The sequence below is a fragment of the Enoplosus armatus genome, chromosome 10, assembly GCF_043641665.1.
Source record: "Enoplosus armatus isolate fEnoArm2 chromosome 10, fEnoArm2.hap1, whole genome shotgun sequence".
In the NCBI taxonomy this organism is placed as follows: Eukaryota; Metazoa; Chordata; class Actinopteri; order Centrarchiformes; family Enoplosidae; genus Enoplosus; species Enoplosus armatus.
Window position 1 is genome coordinate 20,728,497 of NC_092189.1, and position 21,719 is coordinate 20,750,215.

Sequence of the window (21,719 nt, forward strand, 5' to 3'; positions counted from 1 at the left end):
CCACACACCTGGCATCCTGTTTCCCATGTTCTTCAAAAGAGTGTTGAACCAGCAACCTCCTGGTTAACATGTCCACGTCCGTCAGTATTTAGTGGCTTACAGGGACAAACCACCATAATGTAGCAGCGCTGAGAGATTTTAGAGAAAAATCCCTCATACTCGGATACCTCAGTCATTCCTCAGACTGATTCTGTCTTTTGAAATGGGGAAAAAAATGTTTGCTTTAACCTGCTTTGTCTACTTCCAGTAAAATTATTGATTTCCTACATTTCCCAAAATGCCTTTTAACACCTCTAAGAAACACACATGTGAACCACTGAGTCAAACAGTTTTGCATTGTGCCCTGCTGAGTCTCTGTCAGTGAGAAAACTGGTATCTCTCAGTCTTCTAACAATAGTTTTCTCTGTGTGTGTGATTGCTGAACATTGCTGCAACACCACACATAACTACTGGTAACCTCTTTCTGAAAATTTCATCACAGGCCTCTATTGTGGCTTGTGCTTTTTGAATAACGATGTAAATGTCAAAAACACAGTCTTGAAAATAGGCAAATTATTGAGTATGTCTGTATTGACACACAACATTTTCATACAAGATCATAATGGTGGTGCTTTATGACAGTGTGTTGCTATCTTGGCCCTTTTTTTTTTACCTAGAAGAGTGCAGAATAATCTGATACTGTATCTGTTATATCTGTTATACTGTAAATGTTTCGTTTCCAATTGAGTTGAGAAGTTTGAGGAGTCATGTCGATCTTTCATTTTGTCTATTTTCTGCACAGACAGTGTTAGATGACTGGCAGTTTGAGCACTTGAACGCATAAGTTTCTCTTTGTTGAATCATCATAAAAAAAGAAGAGCAGGTGTGTTACAACATGTCTGGCTCTTTGGTAAAAAGTCAAATATACAACACTGTATACATAAAAAACATGAGGAGATAAGTCAACTACAACTTTCAAGGAGTTGTAGTTGTAGACTTCCCTTTTGCAATCTGGGTATTTTCAGATGAATTTGGCAAATATGGCCTTTTGTTCCCAACTGCAACAACAAAGAATTAGCTTCAGCTCTGATTTGCGCCTCTGCCTGGCTTCGTCTGCATAGCAGCTGAAGCTCATTTGTACTGTAGTAATGGGAGCCAATTACTATACCAAACTAACTAACCAGAATAAAACATGATTTCTTAGAAACAGCATTTAAATATACAAACTGATGGCCATAACACAAATTTATAGTATCCTCAGATTATCTAGGAGACTCCCTTGTTTCTTCTTAAAGAACATTGAGGAAGAAAACTTTCAAATGGGAATTAACAGAGGAAACAAGAAATACTTTGTCAAGAAATACTTACACCACGTAACTCCATTCGAATCCACAAATGGTTAACTGCTAAGCTTCAGAAGTGTTGGTAGGAATATCGTTTGACTTTGGACATAGCCATGCTAGCTGTTTCTGGTCTTTTTCCATTTCTTTCCCAGAACTTCTCTGCAAAGCCTCCACTGGTTGCCTGGCAACCTGACAGTGATGCCAAGGTTCTGTTAATGACTCCCCCTAAAACTACATGTCGTTGTTTTTACATTTCTGAATTCAGATTAAACAAACAAGAGATGACATCTTAATTAGTGTTGTTGTTTACATGTGTTGGTAGGCGTGCTTTTTAACTTTGGATAGGGCCAGGCTAGCTGTTTCCAGTCTTTATGCTAAGCTAAGCTAACTGCCCCGTTAAACTATCGCTTCAAGTTAAATTTCTAGTTCCTGTTCAGTCATGGCATTTTTATAAGGTTGCAAGGGCCTGAGATTCAGGAAATTTTCTGTGTACTAAGAGAAGTTAGAAACACCAAGACTACAGCTACAGTATGTGGTCTCCAGCAGCAAATGACAGAGCAGAGAGGCTGTTATTGAGTTTGTGATATTGTCCTTTTCATCTCATCTGCATAGGTTCATGTTTTGATATCTGAAACATATTGAATATCACACAGACATAGATAAGGACGTGGTGCTCTGAAATAAGCAGACGTGTGTAGCGTCTGTTGTGTTTGTGTGTGTTAGCGTGTGTGTGTGTGTGTGTGATTCAGCTCAGTCATGGAGGAGGAAGAGAGGGAGGAGGAAGAGAGGGAGGAGGAAGAGAGAGGGAGTGAGGGAGAGAGGAAGAGGTAGAGGGAGAGAGGGAGAGGGAATGGAGGATTGTTGTGAGCCGGGCACTGGTTTGCTTTTCAAATGTAAAAATAAAAATCCTCAGTGGTGTAGAGACGGTAACCCTGTTCCCCCGGGAACGGGAGGCTTAACACCATGGCGATGATGACTCACCGTCAGTCGCAAGCGGTCCTCGATTCACATTCAGGTGCGCTAAGTTACACACATGCACAAACACACATAAAAACATCATCATCATCCAAAAATACACCACCCTCATGCACCCAGGTACAGATTTGACTCAAAAGAAAAACTGGGAATGACACCTTCTGAAAGTGATAATGTTGTCTATCTAGATGTCACATCGGCAGCATTATATATAGAAAACAACAGTATAATGCATCGCACAGCAAGTGATTGTCATGCACCTTCCCGATAGCTGCTGTTCCCACTGCTCAGTGCTCAGTAATGTCGTTAATTTTAGCTACAGCTAACAACTTACAATGATTCAGCAGGTAGGAGGACTTCAGTGTCTTGCTCAAGGTTACTTAAAAGTTTTTGGTGAGAAAAACTTGTTGGTTAACTTACCATAAATAATATGATATAATAATATAGACAAAATCACCCAGAGTCCACTACAGACCATAGACTCTTGTGCTCCATACTGACGCATTTCAGCATTCCCATTTGCTGTTGATACATCTTACCAAATGGCTTCATTTTTCAAAAGTGAGAAAACCAGGAAAAGTAAATAAAACAATTTTTATTGCACAATATGTCAACATACTATGCTCATTTTGAGGCAAAAAAAGAATAGGGCTACAACTAATGAGTATTTTTATTATTGATTAATTAAGTTATTTTCTCAATTATTCAATTAATCATTTGGACCCAAAAATTCCCATCAAAGTTTCCCAAGCTCACGTCTTCATATTGTTATGTTGTTTGATATTCCATTTACGCTCATAGAGGACTAAGAAAACCAGCAAATATTATTAAATGAGAAAGTGAATCCAGTGAATTTTTTAGCATTTTTGCTCCAAAAAATTACTTAAACAATTAATTGATCATCAATTCCAATTTATTTTATGTTGATGTTGATGGATCTGCTAATCATTTCAGTTCTAGAAGTAAGAATATTGCTAACTGACAGCGTATCGTTTTTTTTTCCAGTGTCTGCTTTGGGTTTGAGATATTTGTTGCTTAAATACAAACGCATGCACTGACTTTTTCACTTCAAGGGAAGCAGATTAAAATGCTTCAAATATGAAAAAAAAAACTGAGAAAACTAGAACGTGTAAGTACATTTAAATTGAATTATATGCAGCAAAGTCTGCCAGTCAGTTGAGGAGACCTGGCGCATGTGCTAAATATGATGTAAAAATAATGCACTATAAGCTGCAAGGATTTATTTGTTACTGTGACGATAGAATGTGAACATGGTGGCGACAAAATGTACATATACTAATATGTGGCTCAGCATGTGTGTTAGACAGTCGCAGTATTTGAATATGTTGTATTTTCTCTTTGTAACTTTGTCCCTGAAGCTTTTTTCTTCACCTTTTCTATTACACAGAATCATTCTTGTGGCACTGGAATTTCTGTCCTGTCTGTTATCAGGGGACTTTGGACTCCTGTATCCTTTGTTTTTTTGATTTTACTGTTGGCAGTCCAGAAATTTAAGCTCACTCTGCAAGTGTGCTCATTGTTAGTAACTCTGTACAAGACCATCAGCTAACTGCCTAACATAAAATGTAAATGTGACCACCAGTGGCCGTACTCTGAAATAATCTTTCCTTGCAGCCCTGTGACAAGCGCAGATATATGTAGTTATCGCAGGTCAGAACAACACTGACCAGTGGAGATGTGAGGGTGTAGGAGGTAGAGAGTAGTTACCAGTGGTTAAAAGGGCCATCCAAGAGTTACAACAACACAAAAGGTCGTAACAAGTTCCCAGTATGCAGCAATATGGATTCTGGAAGTGAATCCTAAGGCTAAAGTAGTGTAGTGTAAAACAATTTGTATGTTATTATAGAGCTTATTTTAGCTCTATAGTATCACACATTTGTCATGGCATTTCTGAACTGGAGAGAATGTTTCATTATAATATTTATTAGATCAAACATACTAAGCGAATGCAAAAAGTCTTAATGTTTGTGTTTCATTTCACAGCTACAGCATGTAAAACACATATTTGAAGTTTTGTTAAACTGTTTGTTTAATTTTACATTAAAACAATTTGAATGTGTATAGTATTCCACCGAGACACTCTCTGTATAATGTATGGAGGTATAAGTGTAAGTTGAAATTGAATTATATTTTTTGAGTCATACAGTAGCTAATTACAAGGAAACAATCATTTCACTCCAGTCTGAAGCACTCTAATTTTATAACGTTCAGCGGAGGAAAAATTAGAAAAGCCAATTTACTTAATCTGTTTTTTTTATTGCGTGGACCTGTGTTAAGGTGTTTTGTAACTCGTCTCCAGCTGTTGTTCATTCATTGTGGCTTCTCAGAGGAAATAGATCATATTGGAAATGCCTGTGTTAATTGTTGGTGGATGAACACTAATGCATTTATGTCCTCCATGAGTCCTCTTTTCCTCTGTCGCTGTCTTTTCTATCCTCTTAGTCTTTATTCTTAAATCAGTTCTGACCCTTTAACCAGGGCTGATCCTAATCGTCTATTTTGATAATCCATTAATAATTTAAGTCATTTATCAAGCAAAAACACAAAATACTCCCTCTATCCTGCTTCTCAAAGTGTGAGTAGTTTGTAAATTGAATATTTTGGGCCAAACCAGAACAAATAACACAACATAACATAAACAAAGTTTTTGTTTAACAGATATTTAGTATGTATTTATTCTGAATTGAATTTAATCTCCTAAAAATGGATGCAATTTTGCATCCAGACAAAAGACTGAAGTGTGGCTGTTAAGAGAACGTCCTGTGTAGTTCCCTGCTGCAGTATATTTTCCCAGTGATTGTGTGATTCAAACCAGTAATCTTATGGACACAAGCCTGTTTTTCTAACCCCCATTAGTCTTGCTTTAGACCATGATATATCCACCTCACTGTGGCTTTAGACTGTATGTCATGTAGTACTGAAACAATTAGCAGATTAAATCATTTGTTTTCAACAGACAATTCGTCACTGAATTGAGAACTGATTAATTGTTTAACTCATATATCAAGCAGAAATGGCAATCATTCACTGATTCCACTCTCTCATATGGGGGGATTTTACTACTTTCCTGTTTAAAATCATTGTAAACACAATATCTTTGGGTTTTAGACTGTTGGTTGGAAAAACAAGCCAAAGAAAAAGAAAATGAATCAATAATGAAAATAAAACATTAGTTGCAGCCTTAGACTAAACCTATCGTGAAGGATGAAAGTAGCCCTACTGTGTGTTAGATGTTTGTTATTCAGATATTGCAGACCCCTTACATTATTTTGCCTGCTACTGTACGTATTTTATTATACATTAAACATTATTCTACGCCCTAACACATTCCTTGTGGCTCATTAAATGTGCTTTTCAAATATGAGAATTTACTGCTTTTTCAGTTTATTTCATTGCGAACTCGGTGCCTTTGGACTGTTGTCAGAAAACAACAAGCAATTTGAAGAGGAGTGATTATTTGATTGATAACATAATAATCTACAGATTAATTGGTAACCAAAATGATTATTAGTTGCTACCTTAATCTCAAATGCAGGGTATTTGAATATCCCAAAATGTACCTTGTAATGTTTCTGTTCTACCAGCCAACTAGAGACTGAGATAGAAAACCTTCAAACGACAGTTTGGTGAAAGGGCAGAGATTTGACAGTCTTAAGAGCCAGAGCATGTTGCTGCTGTCTGAATAATTTCCCACCCTGTGTCACTATGAAAAGCAAACTTCACCAGATCGTCTGTTGTGTCTAATTGTAATCTACATGTATCAGTAACAATAACCATGTCAGAAGACGACATAAGCTGCTTATCCAGACAGATTGCATTATTTCTTGCCTCGCCTTGTTCTTGCAAAGATCTGAAGCACACTAAATGTGAGCAGTGAGAATTTGTACTCTCCAATATGTCATAATTCTTTGTAGCGTCTTTGGAAATAAAACTTATTAAAGCCTTGTATTGCCACGATAGGATATTGCTTTGATAAAAGTTTATATTTTTAATGTGCACTTGTTGGCATCGTGTTTCATCTTCAGTGTTTTCGTGCATGTTTGTGTACCCCTGTATGTGTGTAAAACAATTCTCCATCTGTGCAGGCCAATTATTGTTTTCTACACCGAATATTCAGAAACTCTATCTAATTATACCCCCAATTGCCATGGCCTTAACATTCGCCCCAGTACCTTGTCTGGCTCTGCAATCTTTGAGGCATCTGATGAAAGCTCCACTCCATGATGCAATCAAAGAGCAAGGCTCATTTTAGAAGTAGTTCAAACAAGAGAGGGAAAACTCTGCATGTTTAGTGGGCTGATTCAGGGCAAACTGCAAAAGTGATTCACAACACATTTACAATTCATCTAGTTATTCTTGCATTGCAGCACGCAATAATTGCAGCGATAAAATGACCACAGCTAATAATCTTTAAGCAGGCATGAGGACATAATGAGGAGGAAGAAAACACAGCTTTAACTGCCTCTGCCGTGAAGTAAGCTTAACAAGGAACTCACTTGTGAGTGTGGTGCTATGAATTAAAACTGGGAAGTCTTTAATCAATAAAGACGTTATGTCCAGTTGGAAATGTGATGATGTTTGTATGTTTATATCTTTTCTTAGGACAGTCATGCACATACCAACGACATTTAGTCTAATTGTATCTAATAATATGCTTCTTATACATGCAGTAAAACATTACTCTTAGCAGATTTTAGTCCAATGATACACGTGACATTTTGAATTGTTAGTTTGTTTTATGCCTCAGTCTTGTATTTAGCAAAAGAGATAATGTGCTGCTTCACTTCAGGGGTATACTCAGCAGTAATGACCAGCTCCCTGAACAAAGTCCCATTTATAAAAGCCATTCATCATTTTACACAACATATTGATTCAAATGGCTTTATTCCAGCCAAAAAGAATTTGCAAGCTGCAGATATAAAACTTACAAATGTATTTAACATCTGAAGCAGACTTGAAACAAACCCAGTAAGGTTGCTGTTAAGCTTCCAACTAGCTAGTAAAAATGTTGCTCTTTATACAAATTTAAAGTGGTTGAATCCTGGAAAATTTGTCATATTTTCCCTCAGATAGGGGAGTACCATAAAAGTCTGAAACTGACATAAATGCTGCAATCATCAATTTATGGCCACTACAGGTCTGGAAAACTGAGACATTCTAACAAACACAAAGCCCTTTCATGTTATATATATTATATTGTTGTTTTGGCTCATGTGTTAGCAAAATATTTCCTACTTACAGCAACATTATCATCCCTCTGGTCCAATATTTACTCTTTTTTTTAAATCTCTGTTTGGTCTCCAAAGATATCTGGATATTTAGCTGCTAAATGCTCCACAATGGCCACCAGCTTTTTGCTAACTGTGTCTGCTGATTGGTGCTTGGCAGGTCACGTACAGTGGATTTATCAGAGCTAGTTGGGTGAAAACGGCTCCCTACTGCTGCTGCTGACTGAACCATACAGCGAATGTGCCATGAAAATTCTCAGTGATATCAGTACAAATTACCTCTTTCGCATCACATGTAGTCATTTCACTGTATATTAATTTGAAAAAAAATAATAATAACGCAGCTTTAATTAATTTGCCCTCATTGACCAATCATAAACATGTCTTCAACAAAGTGCATTTCCATCTTTAGCCCATTACTACAGGCATCATGATGTTACTGATATCCAGTGTGTCCCTTATATATTATTTTATAATAATGTTAAGGGCCAGTCTGAGTCAAGACCTCTACATATCTTTATGATGTTACCAGCCAACCTCAGCCCAGTGTTAAACACATTATGCCTTGGCCCTAAAAAATAATCGAAATGATGTTTACAGACAGAGTTAATACCGTATCTGTGTGAAAAAACCTGAATGGAGGTCTGAGATGGGAGGATAAGTCTAGTGCTGTGATCTGACTCCCTTTCTGTTGAATAAAAGATTGACAGCGGAGGGTTGGGAAGGGGTTGTTGGAGGGGGGTCGGGCTGTATTATTGAATTGGGTGGTGGTGGAATGAAGAGAAGGAGAGGTGGAGTCCCAAATGAAGGTATGGGAGTGGTGCAGTGTCGGCCTGCCTGTCTGTTAGTGTGTGTGTGTGTATCTACGCCTCCGTATCTGTATCTTATTGTGAGTGTGTTTTGTCTGTTCGAGCGATGGCGAACGTTTTTGTGTGTGAATGTGTAAGTGAATGTGTGTGCGTGTTGGTTTGTGAGTTAAAGGGGGATCTCAATGCTTCTGTGGAGGGGGTTGTTTTGAAAGGAGGAGGGGAGAGAGGGGAGGGGAGGCGGGGTGCGAAGCTGCTTTACAGAGAGATGGATAGGATGGATTGAAGGTGTAGAGCGGTGATTGGCAGGCGGGATGATGCGGCCCTGGCTCAGCTGCAGCGCTGAGATGTAGGCTGCTGCTGATTGACAGTCGTGCCGAGCCTGGGAACCACAGTGCTGGATCGGCCGCAAAGAGAGACGGAGGAAGGGAGGGAGAGAAAGAGCAAATTATAGATTTAAACCAAACTATGTAGCAATAACATTTTACTGTGTGGTCTGTTTCTGGATAGTTCGACACTGCCATCTATTGTAAAGTACGCTTGTGGTAGTTTCATGGTATTTCTGGCAGTCCACCATGTGCTAATCCAGCTTCTGTGTGTTTTACTTTAAAGAGAGAATGATGAAGAGAGGAATGCAGAGAGTAGGAAAGAGGACTGAATGACAACTAACCTTTCAGAGAAACAAACAATGAGTCATAGGGAAGAAAGGGAGGGTGTAGAAATCTATTTAATGTATATGAGCAGGCAAAATAATCAAGTGGTCTGCTATATCTGAATAACGCACATCTAATATGAAGTAGGACTACTTTTATCCTTCGTCATAGCTTTAACCGAAGGCTGCAACTAATGTTTTATTTTCATTATTAATACTTTTCTCCATTTCTTCCATTAATTGAGTAATTTTTTACTATAAAATGGAAAGAATAGTGAAAATTGCTTATCACAACTTCCAGAGCCAAAGGTGATGACTTCAAATAGCTTGTTTTGTCTGACCAACAATCCCAAAACATAAAGATATTTAATTTACAATGATATAAAACTGAGAAATTGCTGAATCAGAACAAAACCAGAACCAGTTTTTGCCAGTTTGGCATTTTGCTTGATAAGTGACTTACACAATTAGGCCCTTTTGCTTAATTGTTGATGCTAACCATCAACTAATCGATTAATCAACAAACTTTGACAGCATTACTTCATTCCTTTTTCGATTGCTGTCATTTAAGTCTATAGTAAAACATTGGACCTTTCTTTAAGGAGGAAAGTCTTGAATTATTTTATGGGTGTATGTGGAAACCTGAAAATGTTCAAAAGTGTTTAGAGATGCTGTTTGGTGAGGTCTTTGACTTCATTCTGGTGTTAATGAAGCTGCTTTTAAAAAAGTTCATTACTTTTACCCATTGATTTGGTGATCCAAGTTTTGTTTCTAACCCTGTGTTATGCAACTTTGTGCTCTGGCCGTGGATACAAGCTGTAAATAGCAGCTTTGTGAAGCTCACGGCACACAGGTTTTGATGAGGCTGTGTGACAGTCTGAAGTGCTCATTTCATTCTGTGGCAACACAAAAAAGTCTTTGTCTGTCTCCGTCAGTAAGTTTTGACCAGAGGTCCACACAGTCTGAGCATTACTGCCTGCAGATCCACGATCCCACTCCTTTCTGAACACACCCGCTCGCAACAATGCTTTCTTCTGAAATCCTGTCTGCCTCAGCCCGCATGGAGAATACGATGCATGAAGCCCTCATGGAAGTCTAAAGACATGCTATTACAGTTACTCAACTATTTAATAGGCCACCTTTAGAAGGTGTGAACTGAAAATAAGCCTTAATACGTACAAAAAAAACCCGATTAAAAATTAAAATTTCTCTCTGATAGTTTGTGTAGTTTCCCATAGCAACCAATACAAACAAGAAGCTGGCAGATCAGATGTCAGAGCAGCAGTGTTACTGTCAATATGTACAGATCTGATTTGAGATGGCAAGTTTATTTAATGGTATTGATGTTTAAAGAACATTATCGCAGACAATTCTCTCCGAAGTTTCGAAGTCCCAAAGATTGTATTCAGGACAGCCCTGTATGTAACCAAGTTCAGATAAATCTAGAGAGAGAGGCAAACTAAACTTTATTTGGTACTGTAGTCCTAGGCACATTAATGTTGTCAATGATGATGATGACTTATTATTGTGTCAAGCATGCAGATATGCCCAGTCTGGATGGTCTTACAGGATACCTCAAGTTCATATAAACCAGATCCAGAATACATAGCAAATAATCAGATTTTTAGACCTTCACGTCTACAACAATACAATCAATTAATTACTAAAAAAAAAACATAATTGTAACCTGCAAGATAAATCAAAGTACAGACTTATAAACTATTAGCTACACTTTACCTTTTTCTCCAAGCTCTTGAGGCAAAGTTAGCCGACTTAAAGATATCAAAGTTAAGCAATCACTCGTTAAAACAGATAGAACTAGCCTCTCCTATCTTCATGAGCTCATCCTCTGATGATGATGCTGACTGTCTGCTCCACATTCACAACACTAAAAATATCCTGCACCCACAACACTGGTGTTGGGTCCAGTAGGACATCAGTAGGGTCCCAATCTCGTTGCAGCCCTCTATTTTGACCATTTCACAACATAGGATTGTTTGTTTGCTGTTTGTTTGCAGTTCTTGTAACCTTGAACTTATACTAAATTGGCCATTAAAACTTGTATAAAAAGTACAAATTTTGTATTTCAAAGTCTAATTGCAGACTGTATTTTTGTTATTTCATACACTTTCTGACTGCAGTGTCTCCCTGATGGCAATTAAGACATTGAGTTTGACCTGTTGATTGTGAAGTCAGTGCCCGAACAGAAAGAGTTTTACTATTTCTTTATATTTTTCACCCAGCGATAAGCCTGTTATTGTTGCCTCTCTGCGACTGGCCTCCTCTCCTCTCTGTGTGTGGTTTGTGCAACCAATCAGATCGGATGCCACCAGTCTGAGTCGGAGTTGAATAAGGTGAACACGGTGGCTACTTCACATCCTTTTCCACAAAAAGCATGTTTATTTCATCATAGAAGCTAGATTCCTGGGATTGAAAATGATTAATCAATCATTTTTCCTTGTTACTGCTTGTGACATTTGGAAAAACTATAAAAATAGAAAGCTGTAGAAACATACTGCATTGGAGTTTTATAGAATTGTCTCCAGCATATGTTTTAAGTGCATTCATCATGAATAATTAATTGTATTTTGTTGTTTAATTTGTTACAGTATATTAAACATTTTATGATAACAAGTATTTGAAATGAGTCACTTCCCTTTACGCATGTAGAGTTTATGAAAACATACAGGCTGCAAATACAGCTCTGACTTTCTGTGCGAAATGGAAAAACAATTCTTGAATATTACACCATGATATACTGTAACTTCTTTTAGCATCAAATTAGCAATGTAACTGACAAGCCGATGCAATTAAAATGATTAGGAATCACCATCAAAATGAACTCAGAATGAGTAAGAGACAAAGAGGAGGGAAACTGTAACATTATTATTCTCTTCTCTTAATCAACCTCTTGCAGTCGTGTCAATCAATAATAGAAGCTCAAATTGATGTGAATCCAGTTTGGATTTCTGTTATTCTCCTGATGATTTTTTAATGCAGTATGTGTGAATCTGTGGGCGTAAGCACAGTGTGCATTTTATCTGAGAGTCTGATGAAAATATACAGCTGCAGACGTGAGCAGTGGTTTTGTTGGACTGTTTGACCAGAGAAGAAAGAGATAGGCCTTTTAAAGACATAATGGGGTTCTTCTGAGGCTGCCAGGAACCGTAGCCTTTTCGTTCTAAAACAATATCCAATATCTGAAATAATTGACGCCTACTCTGGCACAAAAAGCCTGCTGGCATGAAAGTAAAGCACATTAGGAGGTACCTGCTATTCATTTTTAACTAAACAAAACAGACAACTCTCTCTTCTTAAAAACATTATTGTGTGCCATTACTATTTTCTTGTGTGCCATTACTTCACTTGCACCAAGTCAATTTTGTTTATTGAGTGCTTTCAACAAACTACAGACAACAAAGGACGTGAGGGACAAATAAAACATTAAAAGAACAGACTTCACAGTTTTTAAGCAAAAGCACCTGAGTTTGTTTGCATGTGTGTGTTGGAATAATAATACTTTAATTTAGAAAAACAGTGTGCTTAGTTTCTCCAGTTCTACATTTATCTGAAAGGTTCTTGAACCCGACCTAGTTTCTATAGCAATAACATCCGAGAGGTCCTTTCCTTATTGGGATTATAGGCATGACAGTGAAGCAGTGAGCTATGACGTTTAGCCGCGGGCAGGAGGGCCCATAATTTACCATAAAAAATGTCTTATTAAGTGTTCTGGACTTTTTTTTAACAGCACATGACTAATGGCTAAAAAAAAATTTTTACAGTAAGAAGTGCAGAGTTTCGAATTTTAAACAAATTACCTGCTCAGTTCACAAAAAAAAAAAAAAAACTAGGCATGCTTTTTTACAGGGTCATCATCAGGACTGTGATGCAATATTAGAGTCTGTACACAGACTAGAGTGGTCAGTCGGGTTGGTTTCCAGGTGGCCTGGATCAGGGTGGGAACCATTGTATGTAGCTAACAGGAAGAGGGGAACAGCTATCGGAGGGCACCAGCTGTCCGTGAGGATGGGCAGGTCCCTTTGCTTCCTGTTTCTCAACACTCGGTGTGCCCTGGAGCAAAACAAAACCAGCTTCCCCTTCCAGTTTGAGAAACAATAGATGTCACAAACAGCCCTCCTCTGCTTCCATCCTCTTCTCTCGCTCTCTCTCTCTCTCTCTGTTCCTCCTTCTTCACCTTCCGTCCATCTTTTTCTCTCTCACATTCTCCTCTCTTTTCCTCTTCTTATTCTCCCTCCTTTTCTTCTTTTCTGATTCCCCAAATCATCTTCCCTCCTTGCTTCTTCTTCCACATTTTCCTCCTTCATGTCCTCTTCACCCTCTTCTTCCTACTCTCCCTATCATTTTACCTGCTAATGGTTGTATATGTACAGTCTGTACATGTATCTAAACATGTACATGTCTGTTATTGTAAGTGTGTTGCATGGCAGTTAAATGCAGTCAGTTTGACAGTTTGTAGTAGGCAAGAAATGTTGCAAATGTGCACCAAACTACACTGACACCAAATGTCTTGTTTTCTTCAAAAATGTTTGAAATAGATTATGTGAGAGGGGGGAACTAATGACTAGACTTTTTTTGTTTGTGATTTATTTTGTTAAGAAATATTTTGTACATACAAAGCATAGCATTTGAAATGAAGACCAGTATTTGGATTTTGTTTCCAAATCATTGTGAACTTACATTTTGTAATAAATGAAGTAAACACGAAATTACATTTAAAGTATCCTGGGAAAGTCTTCCCATGAGGTCTCTTACTCGACACAGCTGCGATTTGTTTTGCTGAAATGGGATTTGTGAATGTTTGATACAAGTCATGATGACAAACATGCAGTTCATGAAAAAATGAAGAGTGAAGTGCAACATGAGCTTTTAACAGGAGAACCTTCCAGAAAGGTCAACAAGATGGACTCAGAGAGAGAGAGAGAGAGAGAAGGAGAAGTTTTATCAATAATGAATAACATTTTCATCCACACACTGGAGAGTAGAAGAAGAATTCCACCTGGAAAACGTGCTGTGTATGTATACCACACACACACACACACACACACACACACACACACACACACATACTGCACATACACACAGTGAAAGCGAGAGTAAGTTCATGCTGATTCACAAACACAGTGAGGCAGTGAAAGAGTGCTTGTAAGCATACACATCTACAAACATACACAACACACACATAAAATCACAGAGAGAGGGCCCACCTGGTCTCGAACACAAAGAGGCAGTAGAAAGAGTGTTGGCATATGTACAAAAACACACATACAGTGTGCACACAAACACAGGAAGGAGCGCACGTTCACAGTGCAAAGTTATTGACACATGGAGAAATCCATATTTATATATAATACAGTGTGGTGGAGACCCATCAGTCTCCATAGTCTATGAAAGGGCCTGCACCACTTTACTTAAGGTATTAAATGTTTATGTGGCGCTTTTTTATCCCTTCTTTCCACACACATACAATCACGGACACACACATACACACACACACACACACTCACAATGGCAGTAAGCGCTTCCCAATTCAGATGAGAAATTCACAAGTCAAAATTATATGAAAAATGACTTGGTTCATTCTTTTGTATATATCTTTTTGGCAATAAATGGCACAAAAATGACAAGACTTTTGCTTTTTCTATTACCAATTCTTGCAATTCATGTGTATTTTCATGTAGGTTTCTCGTGCTATATTCTCATGGAAAATACTGTAACAATGAATTGCATTCTTATGCACTTAACTGGGTGGAGTTGTTGAGTTGCAGGGTTGGCGGTTTGATCACCAGCTCCACCTCCACCACATGTAGAGGTGTCCTTCAACAACCTTATGTGCACTGGTCATAGTTATTGCCAATACAGGAGGTACTGTGATGTTCTTATCAGTGTAGTGGTTCCCAACCCTTTGTGACCCTTTAAAATGAAACAATGTCTACCTATGACACCTCCTCACAAGTAGTGGAAGTAATTTTTGCTTGTTTGTTTCATTTGAAGGATTTCTAAAGGCCCCCTTCACCTTCACCATCTGCCTCAAGCAGATATTATAGAAAAACCAAATACAGAATGTTGGCAGTTTACAGATACCTGGATGTTTAGTATTTATGTCTTGTAGATTATGTTGACAGAAAATGCAATTCACTTTTTCCCCAAACATATTTTTCTGATGCAAACATATTTCTAATACGTGCATCTTTTTTTCAGAAGAAATGGTTCCTCAGAAAGTCACCCATGTGGCAACGTGGCACCCTCTTTAGTTTTTTAAGACTAGTCGCTGCATCCTAGACTTGATTCATTTTAAAAAAGGACAAAACCAGTGGCTTCTAAAGATTGTGAGCCCCCCCTGTCCCCCCTCACACCGGCCCCTCCCTCAGGTGAGCCACTGAGAGCCTAGCAGGTATCGTTGCCTCTTTTAGATCAGAGCTCGATTATCAGAGGCCAAACAGTGCAAAGCGATGCTCATTACCATTGATTCTGGCTCACCAGGAGTCTGAGTCACACTCAGACTGCGTGTGTGTGTGTTTGTTTGTGTGAGCTGTTAATCCACTCTGTGAGGATCCCGTGATCAAGTGTTTGGCGTCTGGTTGAGCACTCAATGTCATGCAGTGTGGGACAATATTCCTCTTTCGTCGTTCGCAATATGACTGACTGGAGTTTGACTTAACTGATGGGGGAAATGATGCATCTCACCACTGACTTCTGGCATTTATTCAGTGTTACACTATTTGGTCCACTATTTGCGGTTGGTGTAGGTGGGGGGGTCTTTGTTTCTTCCTTCTCTGCGTGTTGTGTCCTCCCGGCGGAGCTGCGCCCTGGGGGCCGGTGCGGCTAGGGGTGTGGGGGGGCAGTCCCTGTTGAATTATGGATGGTGGTGAAGAGGGGATGAGGGCTGGCCTCGGGGGGCCATACCCCCCTCCATCCCCAACACTTCCGACTCTCCCCCCACCCCTCCCCCATCCCCTCTTTTTCCTCCTGCTTCCCTCTCTGCCAAAACAGTTGCCATCCACGCGTGGCGTGAGGTTGGATGAGGGTGACTGGAGATGGGTCTCTCTCTCTTTCTGTCTTTCTGCTTTGCTGTTTTTCTTTCTCCCTTGTTACACTTTCGTCCTTATCTCTCTCTTCCTCTGTCTCCCAGATTTCTGCTGGGAAAGTCAAAATGATAGAGGTCCGTTCAGCCGAAACTGGTCTGCAGATGTTGAGAAAACGAGACAAAGACATACAGTATCTTGATTTTCTTCCTCTGTGAATTACCAGCAGTATTCGGCTGGTAGTGAAAGAGCTTCTCTTGGGTTTTGTTTAATTATTTCTTCCTCTCAAAACCTGGAAATGATATATAGTGTAGTTTATGTGTATTAATAAGATACTTTCATTTAGTTTTTAAACTCAAATGCTCAAAATATTATTTTAAAAGAGTCCCTTTTGTGCTTGTTTCATCTTATTTTATTGCCGTTGTTCTATGTTTTGAAGAACTGTGAAAGACATAAGGTCCATCTTGGAAGTGGTGACTGTGTTACTGAAGTCACATAATAATGTATGTGACATTTTGCAGCATTGTTGCCTGCACAGAGAAGACTGAATTTTTCCAGCGGTGCACTCAGCCCCTACGCTTGTTAGCTGTTATAAGACCAGGGTGAAAAGGCTGGTCCATCTTGTTACAGCTGTGTGGCATTTCTTAGTGCAGAAGTCACATGATCTTACTGTATTTTATAGCCAATAAGCTCAAAATGAAGGATATCTGTATGACAGCATATTATATACATTATATAACATGCATGTCGGACGTATTTCTGAACAACACGAAGCTGCTGTTTTCTTACTCTTTGTATCCTTTATATCTTTTAGGACCTTTGGATCAAACTGCCAAATAACAACCTTCTCTTATAGAAATTAGGTTAAGATTTGGTCCACTGTGGTCCCGCCTTTCATTTGTTAAAATGTTGGTGGTCTTGAAATTGAGCCTAAAGTGTGATAATACAACATAAAAGTATACATGCAACTGATTTTCTTTTCTTTTTATGAACTATATTGAGACATTGGCATGATTATACTTTTCTTGTCTGTGTTTGAGTGACAATAACTTTGATAACAGGGGACCTCTAAAACTCAGCATCACAGTATTAAATGCGGGCCGCTCCTCTCTTTGCCACCCAGCAGCTTTCCTTTTTGAAATGTAATTTTGAACTACGTGAACAGTGGTTTCCTCCATCTGAAATGTAGCGCCGTCTTAATGATGTGCTTCGGCTTGTGCGTTTGGACAATTGTACAAAAGGGGTTTTAATGAAATCTATTATTGTTTTTCGTTGCAGGGGCAGTGGGGGAAGTGTTTACCTCACAAAATAGAATACAGCAGCCCCCCAAAATGACAGGAAATACAGAGAGAGAGAGAGAGAGAGAGGGAGAGAGAGATTGAATTAAAGTTTTATGACTGATGAATATTTCATGTTCTGGGCAGTGATTCCCACATTCTGGTGTGTGTTTGAGCCAGTGTGTGAATACATGTGTGTGTGTGTGTGTGTGTAGACATTTGTGCGCGGGCCCCAGTATGTCTGTGTGTAAGTGTGCATCTAGAATATATTATGCTGGGTGTTTTTAACCCTTTCTCCACTGTTTTGGGACACTAGATGTACTGTACTACAGTATGTAGCGGCCAATATGTAAACTCACACTGGCTTTGGTCTGATATCTTTTAAAGGACAGGTTCAGATTTCAGACTTAATACAATACTCACATAGCCATAATCACATCACTGTAATCATTCCTCTTCTCCATACTGTCCATGAAGAGATTTCTTCCTAGTGCGACTACATTTTAAAAGATGGGGGACAAACTCCACAGTCCACAGCAAAAAATAATTCTTGAGTTCAGTCTAAGTTAAAAATTACGCTTCAGTAGTTTGAGTTAGCCAAATAAAGTTTGTATCTTCCTCCTGGTAGTCCTATGTAAGTTTTAGTAGACCTGCATGCAACTATCAGGATGTATTTCTCTGCCACGGCTCAGCACGGAAACATTTTCCAGTAAAAAACAAAGAGGCAATTTCGTTCTAAAACAACTGTAACGTTAGAAGATACCCACTTACGCTGGTTTTATACTTGACATGTTTATGTTGTTTCATTCACTATGATAGAGAACAGGGATTGCGGTAAGCAGAGTATTTGTCTTTGCTAGACGTGTGTTTCTGAAAAGGAGATGATTACTGAGGCTTTCTTCAACTTCCTTAATGTTGTCTTCACTACCAACAATCTCTACCGGCGTTGGAAACTTATGGGTGAAAACACAAGCAGCCAAAGCTGACCAATCACAGCAGTCTCAACATGGTGTCTTTGTAGTTGCCGTAGCCCCGACATGTAGTTACATTCTTGATGAGGTACTTGTCAGCTATGGCGTAGCTGCAACTCCTTAATGCACAAATCCCCCTTTAAACTTAGACTGCTTAAACTTTAGTTACAGCTTTACTTTGGGTTGCACAAAACAAGGATTGCGGAAGAAAAAAATGCCTGGATGGACAGAATCAATTAATAGTCTCTGTCAATGTTCATATCTGCATGTGAGTATTGTATTAAGGCAGAGTTAATAAAATCTGAACCTATCCTTTAAAAGTCGTGAGCATGTTGTTACTTTTTGTGCTATTTACATCTCTGCTCGTGTCCTCTTTAGAAGCACTTTGCGACAATCCTGTTTGTCAGAGGCTTGACAAACAGTTAACTTGAGTTGACTTAATCAGTTTGCTAATGATTTAATACCCCTCCCAGTTGACCCAAGAATGGTAGCTCATGATGGGTATTTAGATAGAGATATGAGTCGATTAAGACAGACATTTGTTTGCCAAGTAGTGTAGGCTCTCCTCAGCCATCGATTAAACTCGCAGATCAATATGCCAGCTTGGTTTTCATCCATGCATTTCTCCTCTCACCGATCATCAACAGTAGCTTACACCGAGGGGTAATAATCGATTTAATAGTATTTTTAGCTTAGCTTATTGATTACTAGACATACTTTGGATCTAAGCAAGCACTGGTTTGTACACACAAAAAAATCAATATTACCTATCTGAGTCTGTTGATCTACCCAGTTTTTCAGGTCCCATAATCTGTTTCTTTAGCCTAACCTTATGTATAGGTTATGAGGTGGAGGAGGTTACAGGGACCATTCAGTAACTGGAAAGACAAGAGATTATCCTTGAGAGAGAGACACTAAATCCGTGCTCAGTCATTTTAACCACTTGGGACTGGAATCACTTTGGGGAGAGAGCTGGATGTCTTAAAATGTAAAAATGTAGAGCACAAGTGTTGAGAATCATGACAGTCCACTGGGAAAACATATGCTTCAAACAATACACTGCAGTTTACACATTAGCTTCTGCCAGTGATCCCAAAATGTCTGTTTATATTTGCTCTTCATTTAGCGTGACATGATGTGATGTGACATGACATCATAATAACATAAAAAAAAACATAGCATTACATAAAGAGGGGGTTATTATGAAAAAAGGACTAACATGGCACTGGATTTATTTTCTGAAAACACCAAAGTCTTTTTTATAAACCTGTCATCTTAAGACGCTCATAGTGTTTTGATTTTTTTTACAGTAAAATACTGGTCTGTATTGTGATGTGACTGCACATCCTGTGACTGCACAGTCTGCCCTTACCATTGTTTCTGGTGAGATTCTTTGCCTACATATAACTTGTCCTTGTCCTGTCATGGTGGCCATTTGCTTGATGAAGATCAAGTAAGGTTGAGAGACATACACAAAGTACTGAGCTACTCCCGAAGTCAAATGCCAATTATACGTCAAGTCAATTTTATTGATATAGCCCAATCAATCAAATGTTGTAGGATAAAGGATTCACATTTGTTACGGTTTGTGTATTCTTGCCGAACCATCACAGTATGGGGGTCACGGTCGCACGCAGACTATAGATGTACGTAAGGCGCCAATACCAAAGTTCATAAGCCGTACACCGTTAGCAACATGTGCTGAGGTTAGCACAAGTTTTATTTTTTATTATTCTGTTTATTTTGTATTTTCAGTTTTATAGCACAAGAGATGCTTTTCAGTTTTATTGCCTATTGTGACCAATTGTCTTTTGGGAAAGTGTTCAGTGTTCATACAGTATAATACAGAAAGGTTTGAAATGTTCCCTATTTTTATAATGAAAATAGTATACCAAAGTTGCCATTGGGCAAAATGCTACTTCAGTCCTCAGCAAGAGGATTTTGTCATTGACACTTGTACTGACTTTCAAAATGAAGGAAAAGAAACGTATCATTATGTATTTGTTTATTTCCCCTCGCTAAACCAGATATGAATCGTGACTTCTGTGTACCGTTACACACCTGATATATATACATATTATATACACTGTTATTTTATTCATGTTATCCAATCCTAGTATAAATAAATGTTCAAAAAAGGGGAAACATTTGTATTTAGAGTATGTAATGAGGACTAATCGAAGTGTTAGTGCTTTTTCCAGGAAGCCACTTAGAGATCTGAACCTTTCACTCTGTAAATGTTAGTGTCCCCAACTTTCCACTAAACCTCAAAGGGAATTGAACTCCTAACCTGTAAGTGCCTTGCTCTTTCTATTGAGTTCCACCTGGCCATTGAAACAAGCCAGCGGTTGTCTGATGAATACTTGCAGGATGCAGACATTATGGATCATCAAGAATTTCTCCTTGCTCTCCCCCTTCTCATTTCCATCCCTTTCTCTTCTGCACTGCGGAGAGCTGCATTTGCTGCATAATCGCCCACTGAGTATCTCCCGACTTTCTTACCTCTTTGCCCCCCCCCCCCCCCCCCCCACGCCCACCCAGCTTTTTAATTTGTCTGTACTCCACCAGTATTCAGTTTAATCATCAGCTAGCTGGACAGGTTGGACAGACAGTGCTGACTAGTCTGAGTGGTCTGGGTTTGACTGGTCTCATTCCAAATGGAGATAATGCCATTCAGAAGAAAAAGGAAATGATTGATAGCACAAAATTAGACAGAAGTGATGGTACTTTTCAAAGGAAAGAAGTAGCTTTAATCTGTGGCTCACAAAATGATTACCCTTCATTACAGTAGATTGCCTATATTTTGCAGATATTGGGTGATGAACTTAATAAATAACTTCCAGGTAATGACTTTCTTTGAGAGTAGAACTCCTCCTCCCTCTTCGTGTTTGCTGCCACATGGAGGGTGTTTAGTGACAGCCTTCCACGCTCTCTTTTATAGTTATTACTATTCTAACCAGTGGTAGTTCCAGCCTCTCACTCTCGACTTCATGAAAAATGTTATTGATACTTGGTGATTGGTTCAGCATGAAATTCTGGGGCTGCTTTGACTCAAGAGCTATACACTATTTGCTCTTTCCTGTCTTATACATGGACCTTTAACTGCTGATTTGAAGCATTTTAGATTGAATATTTGAGGCATTAAGCATGAAGCTCATGTCTGCCCTCAGTGACTTACAGCAGGTGAGCTGGTAGAAATTAATAATAAGAGATGTTTTTATTATTTATGTTGTTTTTTATTGGTTTAAATCTTTTTTTTTTCTTCTTTGGCTGGAAAGCAATTCGTCTTTCATCTGTCATATCATAGTTTTATAAATATAAATGTAGAGTCATAAACTAATACAAAACATTTACTATAAGATGCACTACATTCATTTGTTATAAAAGAGATTAATTGATTCCTTAATTTCAAATCTTGCATTTT

The 21,719-nt window shown here is 38.6% G+C and overlaps 1 protein-coding gene across 3 annotated transcripts in view; it reads left to right on the top strand.

Moving 5' to 3' along the window:
* Positions 1 to 21,719, top strand: part of ldb2a (LIM domain binding 2a) — an 83,359-nt gene that overhangs the window by 22,755 nt on the left and 38,885 nt on the right. The window lies entirely within an intron of this gene.